This window comes from Rhinoderma darwinii, chromosome 8 (assembly GCF_050947455.1).
Source record: "Rhinoderma darwinii isolate aRhiDar2 chromosome 8, aRhiDar2.hap1, whole genome shotgun sequence".
In the NCBI taxonomy this organism is placed as follows: domain Eukaryota; kingdom Metazoa; phylum Chordata; class Amphibia; order Anura; family Rhinodermatidae; genus Rhinoderma; species Rhinoderma darwinii.
Genome location: NC_134694.1, coordinates 9,598,580 through 9,617,367, shown reverse-complemented (window position 1 = coordinate 9,617,367; position 18,788 = coordinate 9,598,580). Strand labels below are relative to the sequence as shown.

The following is an 18,788-nucleotide window of genomic DNA, read 5'->3' as shown; positions in this document are numbered from 1 at the left end:
AGTCTCCGGCCCTCAGTTCTGCAGGAATACAATTCAAGACAAGTTTCGGTGAAAAAAAAATCGCCAGTTATTACAGAAGTGACTTCTTCGGTTACTGATACAAGCAGCAAATGTATAGTCCTATCTGTTCCTGGGAAAGCTGGGTGGCAACCAATATGACAGACAGCTCCTACACCTTATCCAGACTAGAGATACACTATATTTCGTATTGCTGTATTATTAGGGTATATTCACACATATAGCCACAGCCAGGAGTGGATTAAAGAGGAAGCAAAATCTTTCCTATATACTACCTATGTGATCCACTCCTGATGTTGTCGCTTCAAAAACCACACTAAAAAAAAATGCACTGTGTGAATAAAGCTGGATGACAACTGATACGGCAGACATCGCTGCTCCCACAGGGGTGGTCACTGCTTTTTCAAGCTCTGATTGGCCTCGTTATTCAGAGATAGCGGAGCGGATCACATGACGGCAGAGATAGCGGAGCAGCTGGATAAAGGAAGGGGCCTCCCTACTACTAACCACTCCGGGGAAAATCAAAGTTTTGGGGGTTTTTAATGGAAAAAAAAAAAAGTATTTAAAAGTATTTAAGAAAAAAAAAAAAAGTATTTGAACAAAAAAAAAAAAAAAAAAAGTATAAAAAATGAAAGAACTGGAAACATATACACTTTCCCTCATTCCTATGACATGAAAGTGATGGGGTGAAGGGAAGTTGTGGAGAAACCGCGGATAAGTATGAGATCAGCTGCAATTTCCTGCCTCGCTGTCAAGAGCCTCACGACCGTGAACAATAGATGTGAAGCGCCGCATAGATCCTGGTTGTCACTCCGCAGGTACCCTCACAGCCGAGGACGGTCCAGGCAGTCACCCTCTCTGTCAGCAGCAGACACATCCATGGAGGCCAATGCACCTAGGCCACATATGGGTTGTCTCCTGATCGCCGGGCTCCCGGAGTGGTCTACCCCGGGCCCCTCATTTTACAGCACTGTGCCCACCCACCACTCCCTAACTTCCAATCTTCACAATCAACTTGACTCCAGTAAAAAGAATGAGGAGATGGGAGGGCGCATTGTCTGGAAAGCAGATACCAAGAGGAAAAACAAATGGCCGGGCGGACTGGTCGGCGAGCCAGGAAGGGGTTAAGAGGCAGCTGCTGATCCCCCCCCCCCCCCCGTCATAGTTACACATTCCAGAAGATACCTGGACATGATATATTTATCTCTCAGGATGTTTCCTGGTAAAACGTTTAACATAAATATCGGAGCCGAGTTCTGGCGAGAGATGAGGAAGCGCTGTAACCCCTTCTCGGCTAATATTTTGCAGACGGCGGGTCTGGCACGCCAGGCCGGGGCTGAGTTCACTGCACAGGGTGGATGTTGTCTCACCATAAGTGTTGGGGGAATCATGGGGAGCGGGCTGGGATAGATACAGGACGTCGGCAAAAACGGGTAAATCTACAAAAACATGAGAAGAAAGTTGACCGCATCAAGAGCAAAGCAGCAAACCCCCCCCCATAGAAAAAAAAAATCCCCCCTAAATAAGTCCCTGAGTCGTCTTTGCCTATCAAAAAAAAACATACAGCCTATATCTGCCATTACAATTACATTACAGGGCTTGTCACCCAGCTTTCCCAGACTCCAGAACTGCAAATCTGTCTATTTTATTTAGGATCGGAAGGAGTATTCCTGCATCATTTTTCCTTTTAGGGGTCTTGGAAAGCTGGGTGACAATCCCGTAATAGCAGTCATATTGGTCGTCACCCAGCTTTCCCAGAAACGGCGGCTGAACAGAATTTTGACAGCTTGACAGAAGAGGACGACCCGGCGATTTATATTTCCCGGTGTTGTTTCTCTTTATTTTTGACCACCCCCCGCCCCCCCAGAAAAGTGCTGGACAGCTCATTGCAATGTGTCAGAACGAGTTCAACCGGACAATGTGGACACTTGAGAACAAAGGGAATTTGGCAAATGTTTACCAGGGCATGTCTGAGAGGGGCAGCACAGATGGACGCAGCAGACGGCGCAGGAACCCTGTGCAGAGAAAACATCCCGATATATTCTCCCACCGTCCACGAAACAGGAGCAGAGTAACCCCAATCCCCCCATGGAATCGGAGTCCCGCTAGCCTCTCGGTGATCCCTACAAACCTCATGATTCAGTTACGTCCAAACAAACATACACAATATTTACTTGGATAACGGCTACTGGCGCTTCCGTCCGCTCGCTTGTGCTCTAGATCTGGAGCCAGGAAAGACGCTGAGATCACAGAAATCACTTATTAGATACCAGACGTTATTAAACCCGAATCCTCAACCAAAAAATCATGTTAAAAGCAACGCCTTCTGGATACGTGAGGAGGCTCTGCTTTCATTCATACATCAGGGAATTCCACCCCAATATCAAGTTCCTTCACTGTACAGCATTCTCCACACATGCAGAGCCACTTCTCAGCCAGGAAGGGGAACGTGGTACCCCTCATTCTTGGGATTGGAAGGGGTCAGACGCCACCCATCATGGCATATATAGTGATAGGAAAACCAGTATAAAGCGCAGATGTCACCAGATCCCCATGCAGGTGGAGGATACAGTAAGGAATAATTGCCCTAGTCCCAGGAGCTGACATCAAACTGCTAAAAATATCCAACACTGAAAATAACAATTGAAAAGTATCTGAATGTCTTCTGAGATGCCGACGTCTCAGGGGGGATCTCGCTAGAGAGGGGATCTGGGGACGTCTCCTTTCCAGGTGCTCAAATTTCCTATAATGAAGTCACTAATGAGACGGCTACGAATAAATCTTGTCATGTTTAGTTACAAGACAATAGGCAAGAAGTCGAATGTTTCCTTGGGGGGGTTCGCCATCGGCGGTGGTAGAGGTGAGCGGGGGTCTATATGGGAAATTCGGGTGACAACCAATATGTCCGCTATTACAACTTCCATAAAGGTTGTGACCCGCCACCTTGTGATATTTGCTTCAATTCTGCCTCCAATCGGCATGTCGGGGGCCATTTGGTGGGCGCTATTGGACCTGCTAATGTCGCTTTATTCTTACACATGGAGTAATTTAAAGGGGTCTGTCCCTATGACTCTGCAGTAGAAGATATATAATAAGGGCTCATTTACAGGAGCATATGTTTGGTCTAGGATCTTTTCACTATTTTGGCAAGAAATACACCCAACGCCTTTAAATTAGGGCACCAGTAAATATAAATACATTCTATATACGCCTGTTACATAATAACATATTGCTTTTGTTTATGGCCGTCATCCCGAGTCTGAAATATTTATGGCACAGTCAGACTTGTGATGAGTAAGTACAGCGAAGGATCACGCATCACTTCAAGCAGAAATTATTCCGCAGTTACAATCTCCGCCTGTAGGGGGAGCTTCCATTACTGATCGCAGGAGGTGACTATGCCGGCTGGCCTTCTGCGAGGCTCGCATCAATAAATGTTAATGTGTAAAGAATGAATCATCTCTGCACATAATAAACCTTATCTGGCTTCAGGGCCAAAGAGACTAATGATTTACAATATTTACCCCTATTCATTTCTCTCCGTCTACTAAGGAGGAATAATGAGAAACATCAACTGACAAATGGGGTGCATGTTCCTTTAAATGTGGACCTGTCATGTCAGCACTCTAATTTCATGGCGTCATCGAATGTTTACGAGGGACCTGGTGCTACCCAACTCACTATACCGCCATGAATACTGGTCCAACCAATGAAATGACCGCCAACGCCAAGGGACTACAAAACGTAGTCCCAGTACCCATTACACTCCACACAAATATTTTACAACTAAGCAAATGGATCTGAAAGGTGCTCTTGTTAGGCCTCGTTCACATCTGCGTCGGAGGCTCCATTACAGATCCGGCCGAAAATACCAAGAACAATAGCGAGACATGCCGAGCTATTGTTTCCGCAAAAATGCCGGACATCCTGACGGAAACCCAATAGAACCCATTAAAGTCAATGGGTTTCGTGAGGAGCAGATGGTGCCTGTCATACAACGGACGGAACCAAAGCTTGCAGTATTTTCACTGTTCTGCTCCGGTGACCGAGCAGGACAATGGAAACACCAGCGCAGGTGTGAACGAGGTCTTAGGCCCCATGCACACGACCGTGCCCATAATCACGGTCCGTGATTAGAGCCCCGTATAAAGTATGGGAGCACGGTCCGTAAAACACAAAAATAGGACATGTCCTATTTGATACGAAAACTTTCTACGGCCCGAACACCTTCCCGTAAATATACGGGGAGGTGTCCGTCGGCCATAGAGATTAATGGGTCCGTAATTACGGATAAAATATACGGTCGTGTGCATGGGGCCTTAGAGGACATTTCTCCCTAAAATAAAAAATATCCCCATTAAACAGAAGTCCTTGAGTCGTCCTCTTCTGTTCTGTATCATGGAGAACCTGGGTTACAGCCAAAATAGTGGCCATTGCAGCTTCCACTGCTAAGCACCCAGCTTTCCAAGAATGACAGTTCAGGAGTGTGGAAAAGCTGGGTGAAGAAAAATGTGGGAGCCGTATTACAGAGCACCGATTGTCAACCCAGCGCAGATATCGTTCTACGTAGGGGCCCTTTAAGAAAAAGCCACTAGTGAGAAATATGAGGATTCGTGTACCATCTCTGCCCGGATTATGGGGGGTTGACACAAAGACTCCGGAATCTTCTTAGGGCTGGATTCACACACCGCGTTTTCACATCGTTCTTATTTAGCCAGAAACACCAGGACCGGACGATACTTTAAAGTCTATAGTAAATTATATAAAACGCTACTAAGTGTTTTGGTTTGGGCCATTTTTTGGGGGTCAGTGGCGTTCTTTTTTTCAAAACACAGCGTGCTCTGGGTCTGGCGCTTCTCATAGGTTTCTCTATTGGACGCCAGAAAAAAAACCTGCACGTTCGAAACGTTATTGAATAAAAAACGCCACCAAAAACACTCGCACAAAACACAATTAAAAGTTGCTTGAAATGCATGCCGTTTTTTTTACAAGCGTTTAAATACAGCGTGCGCGACGGAGGTCTAAAGATTATAAAATACGCCCATAAGATGCCATGGTATATTTTTGGTTACCAGTTTGCTGTCCTGAGATCACCTGTGCCAGTCTGTTGCGCTCTATGCCACGTACATCCCTGTAACATCCTCAGCTTTCATACCCACCACCACCACCCTGTTGTCCTCTTATGCGGCCCCCTCAAGCACCCCCATAGCTACGCCTCAGGACGCACACTAGGCTTTGTCGCAGCAATATTTTGTATAGTCCCTCTGGGACAAGCTACAAGGACTGGGCACGTAACTAGCTGCATCTCTGACACCTGTCATTGTGACAAGGTGCCACCACGGAAAATAAGGGGGCAGCACATAATTGCAATGACGTAGCTTTTTTAGGATCTTTTTTTTTGTAAGTATCTTCATTGTTATAACAGTGAATGTTGTTACTTTGTTGCAACAATAAAATACCTGGGTTGGGCCCCATGCACACGACCGTAGTTTTCTTCCGTAATTACAGCTAATCTGCGGACCTATTCATTTCTATTGGCCACGGACACCCTTCTGTATATTTATGGATGTGTGTCCGGGCCGTAGAAACGAGGCACAGACTTGCCCATAGAAGTCTATGGGCGCGTGCAAAATAGTGGACGGCTACGAATGTGCGCCCATAGTAGTCAGTAGGGAATTCCCCAAGAAAATGACGCCTGAGCGATCGTGGTACCTTTTCAACGAGGGGTTGGGACATATTGGTGACATCATTTGCAGCCTGCCCTTTTTTGCGGATCCGTAAACACGGATGCACTACGAACCGTATTTGCGGAGAGTGTGACAGACATGCGAATGACTACGGATCCGTATTTGCGGACAGTAAAAAAACACTACGGTCGTGCGCATGAGGCCTTAGATGTCAATATTGCGATTGTGATGTCACGTGACCGTCGCACACATTGCGCAGCGCAACGCAACCAAAGTAGCTGCTGAACGGATTTTTAGGGCGTTGCATAACAGGAAAACAGAAGCGACTCTTGTCATTCTTTACCGTTGGCGTGCGTAACAAAAACCTGTGCCCCCCCCCGACTCACCTGAGAACAGGATCCTATAAAGTGACACCCTAGTGGTCAATCATCAGCTGGCGAATATCTGCCTACAAATACATCTTAAATGAAGTGCAAGCTCTTGGGCCGAGAGGAACGACGTAGTGGTGCGTCCTCCCTGACAAGTCCTAATATCTTTACGATTTACATCCAGCCGCGATGCGTTCTCGGCATGAAAACCACATCTGTTCCCTCCATTGTGACAAGAGCCCCAATCTGCTGCATCCTCGAGGACGCTCGACTCAGTGCACACATCAAATGTGGCATCTCACGATTAAACTTCCATCCTCGAGCTGGAATAGCCATTGGCCTTACGGAGCATTTTACAATGCAGGGGGAAGGGCCAATATATAAGCCCCCCATACGAAGAATAACACGTTCCTCTGTCCGGTAACAGATTGCAAGCTCCTACGGTTTCCATGGCACAGATAAAATCACTAGTCACACATTTATTAAAGTGTCGACCTTGCACAATTGTATACGGGTAGATAAGAATTCAATCTATAACCCCTACCTCCTCCCAAGACATGAAGGCTTCAGCTGAACTAGATTGCAAGCTTTTAAGTCCAAATCAATGGGTATCATTTTAATATGGGCGGTCATCACATCTTCATCACATTAGCAAAGAAAACTCAACCTTCAATGACAAATCCAAATTTCACGCTCATGAAATGATAAAAAATCAACCAGTCATTAATGTCATTCACAATATTTGCGCCCTTGTCATTTGTCACACCTGTGTAGAGTGCAGGCTGTATGGGAGGTGGCAGTCTGTACGCCGCCCTCTGACAACCTGTCATCTGAAATAGTATAAAATAATACAAAACACACAAGCCATCAGCGGGGGACACTGAGTGGGGTGCAGTCAGGTGGCAGGATTGGATAGGAGAGGTCACACCTGGGTGGATTCGGGTGGGTTACAGAATAACACCCCAAAAAGTGCATGTGCAAAATGCATTAGACACAAGAGGCCCCCAAAATAAGGGGATCACACCCCAAAACCATGTAAAATTTAACAGCCACATTGCGCAACCCAGGACACCTGACTCCAGGTTACCCCACAAATAGTGCTCTTAGGAGTGGCGCTCCCTTCCAGGGGCCCCCGGCACGCACCCCCCAAATAACACTATACTGAATATTCACGCCACGGACGCAGCCTTGGCTCCTACTCACCATGCATTGTGTGGTCTATCTCTGTATTTTGGGGGAGGGGGGTCCGGGGTATAACAGAGCAGCAGAGACCCCCGAAAAGACAAACAGACAGCCGCTCCCACCAGCACCGCCGCCTGCTCACACTGAGCCGCTCCGAGCCCCAGAGACCCTTTTCTACATGGACGCTACCACTCCACAATAGGGGACGACGCTCACTTCTAAACTGCGAGGACTGCGCTGTAATCGTGCATTTGTCAATAGTAATGAACCCGGAGGTTGTATGAATTTATTATAAAATAACATCAATTCTCAATGATCGTATCACACGTTACCCATATCACTAGAATAACGCACAACAAGCTCCAGCCCCCACTGTATCGGGTGGTAGAGTCCATCAGTTATCTCTATTTTGATATGCTCGGTGTGAGGAGGGTCTGGTGGTATTAGTGGGCAGTGTGTGCTGGGATGCCACTATTGTGGGTGGGCAGTGTGTGCTGGGATGCCACTATTGTAGGTGGGCAGTGTGTGCTGGGATGCCACTATTGTGGATGGCAGTGTGTGCTGGGATGCCACTATTGTAGGTGGGCAGTGTGTGCTGGGATGCCACTATTGTGGATGGCAGTGTGTGCTGGGATGCCACTATTGTAGGTGGGCAGTGTGTGCTGGGATGCCACTATTGTAGGTGGGCAGTGTGTGCTTGGATGCCACTATTGTGGGTGGCAGTGTGTGCTGGGATGCCACTATTGTGGGTGGCAGTGTGTGCTGTGATGCCACTATTGTGGGTGGCAGTGTGTGCTGTGATGCCACTATTGTGGGTGGCAGGGTGTGCTAGGATGCCACTATTGTGGGTGGGCAGTGTGTGCTAGGATGCCACTATTGTAGGTGGGCAGTGTGTGCTGGGATGCCACTATTGTAGGTGGGCAGTGTGTGCTAGGATGCCACTATTGTGGGTGGCAGTGTGTGCTGTGATGCCACTATTGTGGGCGGCAGTGTGTGCTAGGATGCCACTATCGTGGGTGGCAGGGTGTGCTAGGATGCCACTATTGTAGGTGGCAGTGTGTGCTGGGATGCCACTATTGTAGGTGGGCAGTGTGTGCTGGGATGCCACTATTGTGGGTGGGCAGTGTGTGCTGGGATGCCACTATTGTAGGTGGGCAGTGTGTGCTGGGATGCCACTATCGTGGGTGGCAGGGTGTGCTAGGATGCCACTATTGTAGGTGGCAGTGTGTGCTGGGATGCCACTATTGTAGGTGGGCAGTGTGTGCTGGGATGCCACTATTGTGGGTGGGCAGTGTGTGCTGGGATGCCACTATTGTGGGTGGGCAGTGTGTGCTGGGATGCCACTATTGTGGGTGGCAGTGTGTGCTGGGATGCCACTATTGTAGGTGGGCAGTGTGTGCTGGGATGCCACTATTGTGGGTAGGCAGCGTGTGCTGGGATGCCACTATTGTTTGTGGCAGTGTGTGCTGGGATGCCACTATTGTAGGTGGGCAGTGTGTGCTGTGATGCCACTATTGTGGGTGTGCTGGGATGCCACTATTGTGGATGGCAGTGTGTGCTGGGATGCAACTATTGTGGGTGGGCAGTGTGTGCTGGGATGCCACTATTGTGGGTGGGCAGTGTGTGCTGGGATGCCACTATTGTGGGTGGCAGTGTGTGCTAGGATGCCACTATTGTGGGTGGCAGTGTGTGCTAGGATGCCACTATTGTGGGTGTTTTGTGGGTTAGGGGATAATATTAATGAGGGGGTCACTGCTATGAGGGCAGGGTGCTGTATAATATTGGCATTATGACCTTTATTTCTATAGTGTTGGCACATTATTGGCATAATTTTTCTTTATTCCTTTTAATGGCCGACATAGCCATACTGTTTAAAAAGAAAAAAATAGGTACACCCCCATGCCAGTGCCCCATAACTGCCATCCAAAGAGTTCCCATGTGTCAGCCGCAGTACCCCATTAAGTAACGTCTTCCATGTTCCCACACTGTGTGACGTGTTGATGCCTAAATCTCAGAGGTTGATAAATGAAGTGGGCAGGCGGACGATGGTGGGTGACATCACCAGCTGTGCCCGCATTCTCCATCCCCATACACTGTGATGCCTTTTAATACAGATGTCAGCACCATCTCAGTCTACCACTTCCATCATATTGCCACTGGAGCAAAACAGTAGTCTAAAAGTAATGTCGACATCCGCTCTGGATATAGATATTCAGCCCTGACATTATAGCAAAAGTGATTGTCCGTACAGGCCAGCCAAAATCGGTACTGTACCTCCAAAGTGGGACTTAATGGGTGTGGTAAAGAGGTTGTCAGCTTTGGACAATCCCTTTTTGTTAGAAGGGCCCCCCCAACAATAAACTGATCGCAGAGTGATAAAGAGATCAGATATAATCTGTAGGGGAATCTGGTAGCAACGCCACCTGCAGGGAGAATGAAGCATTACACAGTTCCCATTCAAATCTATGGGAGTTAACGGAAACAGCACAGTACAGAAAGCTATGCTGTTTCCGGATTCCCGTCCTGTTGTTCACCTATGCCCTGCCTGGATGCGGCGGCCAGCGACCACCTAACCAGTAGGGACAGGGGAGCCCCATTTGGGAGATAGGTCCCAGAGGTGGGACCCGCATCTATTAAACATTTATGGCACATTCTGTGGGCGGACATGTCCAGCCTTGTATTACATGGTCACTCATTCATTTGAATAGGCTCCTTGTAATACTACATTTCTCCTGCAGTGGCCGCTATAGAGTATATGTGTGGTCGAACTGAGGGAACATTACGGCCGGCAAGAAGTAGCCAACTTCCCCTTTAACCTGGCCACAGGCATGAGAGACAACTGGATGACAGATTGGTTGTCCGACTGTTTCCTTTTGGCCGACATCACTACAGAACTTTACTACAATGCGCAATGCTGTAACGTCCGTTACCCTATAGATACACGTATATGTCTGGAACATTTCCCAGCACATATGCTGAACATATATACCGAACGTGATGTGAAGACTGACGCACAGCCAGATCAGTAGCAGTGAAAGGTTTAACCCTAAATAACAATAACATTTATATTCAGGGTCTTCACAAAACTGTGAAATAATTGGCAGGTGAAATCCAACATGGCTGATCCTCCGCTTTCCCTGACACCTGTCTTACAACCTGCCCTATTAAAATGAGATCTGCTTGCAGAAATCCAGTGCTGGCCAAACATATGAGGCTAGTTCACACCACACTTGTATGCCTGGTTTGGGCAAGCAGGTGTGTTGTTTGAAATGAGACTTCAAGAAGTGGCTACCAGTTGCTGGCGCCACTTATCTCACAAGGAAACAAGGATTTAACCCCTTAAAGTGAACCTATCGGCGTGGATAATGCAGCCCATTTGAGCAGTAGGAGCTGAGTAGTTTTATATAAAGTTTTGTGGGAAAATATTCAGTATAACTTGTAATTTATTCATTTAAACCTCATTGTGGTTTTAGGAGTCCAGTGGGTGGTCCTAATCACTGATTGACAGCTATCTTTGTATGTACACAAACAGGGAATAGATTGAGACCGCCCACTGGACCTCAGAGGTTTAAAGGGAAACTGTCACCAACATTAGACCCCACAAACCAATTATATAGTCGGAAAGTGTGTAAAAAATCACATACCCCAGATCCTAAATCATGTGTAAAGGCGTGGCTGTACCATCTGTCCCCGCGCTGCGTGTTAATGAGCAGAGAGGAGTCCGCCGACTTTAGCTTGAAATGACCCACTGCCAGTTATCTGCACCCCCCCCCACCCGCCTACGCAAACTTTATTCTGTGGGTCAATAGGATTGCGTTGATACAAAATGTTTATAGTTTTTTGTTTTTCTGTATTATTACTTTTGTACAATAAAAGCGCTTAACACAAAAACAAATGTTTTAGTTATTTTGTCATATTCTGAGACCCATAACTTTTTTGCTTCTTTCTTGACGGAGCTGTCTTAGGCTGGGTTCACACGACCATGTTACGTCCGTAATGTACGGAACGTATTTCGGCCGGAAGACACAGACCGAACACACTGCAGGGGGCCGGGCTCCTAGCATCATAGTGATGTACGACGCTAAGAGTCCCTGCCTCTGCGTGGAACTACTGTCCCGTACTGTAATCATGATTACAGTACGGGACAGTTGTCCCGCAGCGAGGCAGGGACTCCTAGCGTCGTACATCACTATGATGCTAGGAGCCCGGCTCCCTGCAGTGTGTTCGGTCCGGGACTTCTGCCCGAAATACGTTCCGTACATTACGGACGTAACATGGTCGTGTGAACCCAGCCTGAGGCCCCATGCACACGACTGTAAAAAAAAAACTGCAATTACGGACCCGCCCTGTTCTATTGGCCGCTACGGAAAGGTATCCGTGCCGTAGAACCGTGCCAGGAATTATGGGGCATGTCCTACTTTTCCTTTTTTTTACAAACCGTGCTCCCATACTTTATATGGCAGCATGGCACGAAAATGCGGCCCACTGCCGTCGACGGCCGGCCGTGCCCGCAATCGCAATGATTACGGGCACGGCCATGTGCATGAGGCCTTAGGGCTTGTAATTTGCGGGACGAGCTGATGTTTTTATCGGCACCATTTTGGGGTTAATATGACTTTTTGATCACTTTTTATTCAGTTTTTTTGCGGAGGTGGGATGAACTAAAAAAACAGCAATTCTGGCATTTGTTTTTTAATTATTTTTTTTTTCTACAAACTTAACCGTATAGATTAAATAACATAATAATTGTTAGGCCCCCGGCTACCATAGCATCTTATCGGCTCCCTGCGATCGCGATCTGTCTAACCACTTAGATGTCCGCAGTCAGCATTGACCCCAGCAACTAAGGGGTTAAATGGCTTTGATCGGAAGTGATCGCCAATTCCGGCTGATGGAGTGGGGGGACTACACGTGATTGTGCGGGCACAGCTCCTGTGCCTGCTTTATAAACATGCGTACATTTACAGAATTTTAAGGGAACTGCATATTTACCATGACATTACCATAGCAGGAAGGGGTTAAGGCTCATGCACACGGCCGTATTACAACTTCGTTCAGTGTGGAGGCATAATAGGGCTGCATTAGACGTGCTGATGGGGCCTTTACTGTCTCAGATTTAATTTTACAGAGGTTTATTCTGACAGATTTTGAACGAATCCATGGGTCTGCATAAGAGCTGCGTACACAAAATGGAGCAATAAAAAAAAAAATAAGAAAAGAGCTCATAACATTAATTTATCTATTTCGGCTATACCCTATGCTGATAACAAGCAACGTCCCTGATAGATCAAAGCAAGAAATATTATTCTAAAAAACCAGCACAACTTCATCAATACTGCCATATGTGGAATCAACAAATTTTCAGAAATAGAGAAAGATTTTCAAACCAAGAGCCCTTAAAAGGATTCTCCGCTTTGGACAATCCTTACTAGTTAGAAGGATCCCTAGACAATAAGCAGATCAGCTGTGATCTGTAGGGAAATCTGTCAGTAAGTGTTCAGTTTCTCTGCAGCGCCACCACAGGGGAAATGAAGTATTACACAGTGCCTGTTCATAACAATGTGTTGTCTGTGTAATGCAGGACAGGACAGTTCCTCCACAGAGAGAAACACATTTTATCAGTCTAAGGGTATGTGCACACACACTAATTACGTCCGTAATGGACGGACGTATTTCGGCCGCAAGTACCGGACCGAACACAGTACAGGGAGCCGGGCTCCTAGCATCATAGTTATATACGATGCTAGGAGTCCCTGCCTCTCCGTGGAACTACTGTCCCGTACTGAAAACATGATTACAGTACGGGACAGTTGTCCTGCAGAGAGGCAGGGACTCCTAGCGTCGTACATAACTATGATGCTAGGAGCCCGGCTCCCTGCACTGAGTTCGGTCCGGGACTTCCGGCCGAAATACGTCCGTCCATTACGGACGTTAATGTGCTCGTGTGAACCCAGCCTAAATACATGTGGTGCAAGCTACTTGCTCCTGATTTTCAGGGCATCTTACAACACATTGATAAACTCTCCCCATAGTGTTCTCAAGTTATCTGATTGGTTGATATGGGCAATGCCACCTCTTTTTGGTCCATTGTATTTGATCGTACAAGTGCGGACATATTATTTAAAAAAGGTTTTCCGGGTTTCCCCATAAATAACGTTTATTGATGGTATAATGAAAAGTTCAGCAACTAATATATGTCCATATAAAAAACTGCCCTGGTTCGTTACAGTGTGTCAGATCTCTCTCTTGTAATGCACTTGTGTCAGTTGGACATGATCAGGGCGTTTCAGCCTATAAATGTAAAAAACAACAACTGTTCCATGACAGCAAGCAGAGTTCTTGAAAATGTTAAGGAATTGAAATACAAAGGATGTTAGAATGCTGTATAACTTTTCATAATACAATGAATGAACTTTATTTGCAGGGAGCCGGAAAAACCCCTTAAAGCACACACGATCTAATAGTAATTGCCCAAACCTCATACAGAAGTTACAGCGTCATGGCGGTTCTCCGTTTCGGTACAGTTCATGTATACTATTCGTGATTCAGCGGTGGTTGAGGGTTATTACGTATCTTCTACAGTGTCCCCTACATTATAATATATTATAATATCTCGCTAGGACAGTTATCAGACATATATAATGCAGATATTAGCGTGTAGTGTATAATATCGTAAGCGATGACGCAGTTATAATTGAACGGTTATTATTGACCGCTGTTTATAATGGGACGGTTACATCCGTTTTAAAGTGATCGATATATAGGAGAGTGTTTGGTGGTGATCAATGCCTATTACAGGCCGTGCACGTCTGCCATTAATGAATAGCGTGTTTGTATGGGGCGGATCCGGCAATCTGCTCGCCATTTGTCCGTTATCTGAATTAATTCGACACGACATTGATCTGTTATGGGGATTCCCCTTTAAGTGATTAAGTTATTGATCTGTATTGGGGAGAGGCATATAATGGTATAGACGCTATACATAAAGGAAACTCTAGCCAGACAGCTGAGGGCTACAGTGTTTGTGCACTTGGCAAGTAAATCGAATTAAAAAGCGATCTGCATTTGTGGTGACATTTTATTGAAGGCTAAATGTTCAGCAGATGCGATACTAACTCGATTTCCAGTGACAGGGGAGAATATTCATAACCGCATTAAGGTCACAGAGGAAATGTTATTTTGTGTAAGGACGATCTGTAATATCAGGAGTACATTCCTTAACCCAGCGTGTGCCGGAGACTGCCCGCGAATAGATAACGCAGGATAAATCCCCCCCGTACCTAAGTCATTGTCTCTCATCTCCTGCAGCCAGACGCTTCATACTGGAGACGTTTCTGGAGGGCCGTTTACTGATGTAAAAAGCTCCAGGGGCTGTAAAATTATTTATAGACGACCATATAAATCAAAAATCAAAATGGGGCCCCCTGCTGGTGCTGGTTCATGCCATCACACACCGCCATCTTGGAACAGAATGGTCCGGAGCTTGTTGCCCTCCTCCCTTGTGTGAGAGAAGGGCAGGGTGAAACTCGGGCCATTGGCTAACATTGCCGTGATTGTTAGTAAGGGGTAACCCCAGTGGCGGGTTACAAAGTCCATAGCAAAGAAGAGTCAGTGGGATCAACTCTCCTCCTGGACCCCGATAGAGGCTTCATTATCCGTTGCAGTCGCGAGACGAGCGCCAAAACATTAATTATTCTCCACTAATAAAAAAGAAGGGCAAAAATAACTGTGACCATAGTTCTCACCTCTGGGGAAATGGGGAACCCAGCTCCTATTGAGGAGATCCATGGCCTCCATATTGAGTAGATGTTGGGCACATTCATCGTATATCCATGACCTTGGCTTGTCCTAAGAGAAAGTTATATAAAGGTCAATGATCTGCATGACGGGGAGTGTCTCTAAACCAATGCTTGCCCTCCCATGCCCAGAGAATAGGTGGTTGGCCATAGATTAAGGGCGACCGTACACCTACAACAGATGTTGGCTGAACACAAGGTCGGCCGACAACCATTCCTCCCAATCTCCCTATACACGCCCGGTTTGGTCAATCAACGTATGTTTTCAATAGGGAGACGCGAATTGGATGCCACCAGAAACCTCTGCCGTTGGATTTTCTATTTTGAGAACAAAGAATAGGGCCTGATGGAAATTGAACATGCCCAATCCTTTTTACCCCCAACATCTGAATGGTTGGCGGGTTTGGTCGACTTTAGTCCAATGTGTATGTTAAATATTACGATTCCAATGAACAATGCCTATGGCAGTGCTCAATGGTCGACATTGGAAGATACAAAGATTGGACTGGTCGCATACAGAAGGCATGGCCTAGTCTTGTGATCATTAGGCAGAATTTGGGTGAATGAGGGTCATAACTAATCTTCATCCTGGGTTTACAAAAATACAAGGTGGTTTTGGTGTTGGGGATCCCATGGTGAAGCCCACTCTATGTTGTATACCTATCTATGGGCAAACCATATATCTGCTATAGGGCTGGTGGAGGTAATATGGCCGTGCACTGGTTAACCCCTATTATTCCTTCATGTTTGCTATGGTTGATTACCACCTTCCTTCCTTATTGAAGTCTGATTACAGGAAGAAGAGATTTGCCCATTGTACCGACCGACCATGATCATGTGACCTCAACATCGTCCTCTCACCTCGGGGGTACAATTCCAAGTTTTCCTTTTCTCGATCCCCTTGATTAAGATTTACATCCATAGATATAAGATACAGATGTTTGTTATAGGTAAGTGAAAAGACAAATGTGAACAGGGAAACGTCACTGCGGTGGATTAATAGGGAGATTCAGTGTTGACTTTTGGAAGGGTCACAGGTCACTAGGGGGATTTAAATGATATCCAGTACAGACATGTGTCCTAATGGTTTCCAACACAGCTCATCACGGCCAAATACTTGACAGATTTTTCCAAGCACAAACACATACATCACTTGGACTGAACATCTGGAGGTAGTAGGTCCGGTGGAGTAAGATGGGATGCTCATTGAGGACTTTATTAGATTAAAAGAAAAAAAAACTGCAAATATTCCATGGGATGGAGGAGAAGAAGCATTTTAGAGGGTGCGCTTTTTTTTCTAGAAACAGCGCCACTCTTGTCCATGGGCTGTGTCTGGTATTGCAGTTTATCTCCATTTAAGTAAATAGGGCAGAGCTACAATACCAGACCCTTTATTTAACACCTTTATCAAGCAATAAGGAGGAACTGCCTGTACCGGAGCATAATGAAACAAATTAGTCATTCAGGACTCTAAGAAAACCAAGAGACTATCATATTGGTTGTCATCCAGCTTTTCCAGAAGCTGATATACCAAAGAAATACCTGAATAGAATTTCTTAACATTTTCAAGAAGAGGAGCAATCAAGGGATTTTCTAACCCCCAATGGGTAGCTGGTATTGCCAGGGGAAGTTGTCGGCAGACAGGGCTGTCCTTAGGGGTGTGCGACCTATGCCATTGCAGGTGGACGCATCACTCCAGCAGGTGGAAGGGGGCGCTGCGGTGGCTCCCTTCCCCAGCTTGTGTATCAGAAGCTGAGTCGCTGGGCCCGGGCGCTTCTCTCTGTAGCAGCTGCTAGCGATGACACTGGGCATAATGGCGCCCGTGCCGCCCGCCAGGACGGGCCCTCCTCATGGCCGGCAAGGCCGCTAGCAGTCGCTGTGGCTGCTACAGCGGTAGCGACACCACATTCAATAGTATCTGCGTCCTTAGGACGCAAATACTATTGAACACTATAGCAGAGCAGGGAGGTACCTCCCTGCTCTGCTATCTACTAGCACCCTGAAGGAGCGGAATCCCCATGTGGCCGGGGATTCCCCTACTGAATGGAGTGCTTGATGTCTCTGTCCATATATGGATAGTGACATCAGGGGCAACTCCTGAAGCGGAATCCCCGTCCACAGCATTGCTGACGCTGTGACCAGGGATTCCACTCCAAGAGGTGTCCCTGACATCACTGTCCATAAATGGACAGGGATGTCAGGGGCTTCTCCTGCAGTGGAATCCCCGACGCTGTGACCGGGGATTCCACTCCAGGAGAAGCCCCTGACGTCACTGTAATGGACAAAGATGTCAGGGGCTTCTCCTGGAGTGGAATCCCCGGTCACAGCATCGACAACACTGTGGACGGGGTTCCGCTTCAGGAGTTGCCCCTGATGTCACTGTCCATATATGGACAGAGACCTCAAGCGCTCCATCCAGTAGGGGAATCCCCGGCCACAGGGGGATCCCGCTTCTTCAGGGAGCTACAGTGGCGCTATCTACAGGAAGGGGAAGGGGGTGCTATCCACAAAGGGGCTGTGTGGCACTACCTACAAGGGGGCTGTGTGGCGCTATCTACAAGGGGGCTGTGTGGCAATACCTACAAGGGGGCTGTGTGGCACTACCTTCAAGGGGGCTGTGTGGCACTACCTACAAGGGGCTGTGTGGCACTATCTACAGGGGGCATCTGTGAGTGGCCTGGCTGATGGTCATTTTAGTGGGAGTGGCGGGCTGATGGTCATTATACTGTGAGTGGCAGGCTGATGTTCATTTTACTGGGGGGCTGATCGTCACTTTATTGGGAGGCTGATAGACATTTTACTGTTAGTAGGGGACTGAAGGTCATTTTACTGTGAGTGAGAGGCTGATGGACATTTTACTATGAGTGGGGGGCTGATTTTTTTTTTCCAGGGGTGTTTCGAGTCCAAAAAGTTAGGGAAACTCTGTACTAGGCTACAGGATCACGCTGGCCAATGCAAGGATCCCGTCGTCGGTGTTGTGGAGCAGCTCAATTTGTTGTGGAACAGGGCGTAGGTGAGTAAAATTTTTTTGTTTGGGGGGCATTGTCTACAAGGGGGAGGTGGGGGGCTGTATGGCACTGTCTACATGGGGGAGGTGGGGGATAATGGCACTGTCTGCAGGGAGGAGCTGGGCGATTATGGTACTGTCTACAGGGAGGCTGTATGGCACAATCTACTGTGGGGCACTATCTACAAGGGGGGGCTGTGTGTGGCAGCCAGAGGAGGGGGCATTATACTGTGTGGAGGCCACTAAGCGGACGTTATACTATGTAGGAGCACTACAGGGGGCAATATACTGTGTGTGGCACTTCAGGGGTATAATACTGTGTTGGCAGAATTAGAAGACAAAATACTGTGTCCTTAAAGGGGTTATAATATATTATTAAATATTATTATTATTATTATTATTATTATTATTATTATTATTATTATACTGTATGGGGGCACTAAAGGGGAATTATACTGTGGGGAGGGGCATTATACTTTTTTCTGGGGCATTTTTTTTACGATGGGGTGGGGTGCCGAAAGATAATTTTGCATGGTGCGCCATCTATCCTAAGGCCGGCCCTGTCGGCAGCCACTCATTTCCCCTCCATGGTTGTGCCAGGTCCGCAAGAGTTGGAGCAGATCTTTCTAGCGGCTCTCGCTCATAGAGAGTCCTGAGAGTCGTCCCCCATGATGTCCATAAACCTTCTAATTTATTTTCTTACATTGTTCTTCTTGTTTCTGTATGTGCA

The 18,788-nt window shown here is 47.0% G+C and overlaps 1 protein-coding gene across 1 annotated transcript in view; it reads right to left on the bottom strand.

Annotated features, from left to right (window-relative positions):
• PLXNA3 (plexin A3) overlaps nt 1–7,385 on the bottom strand; it is a 92,356-nt gene extending 84,971 nt beyond the window's left edge. Inside the window, exon 1 of the mRNA XM_075834996.1 lies at nt 7,277–7,385. The gene's annotated coding sequence lies outside the window, so the exon portion shown is untranslated. The remainder of the gene's footprint in view (nt 1–7,276) is intronic.
• Nucleotides 7,386–18,788: the final 11,403 nt, after the last annotated feature.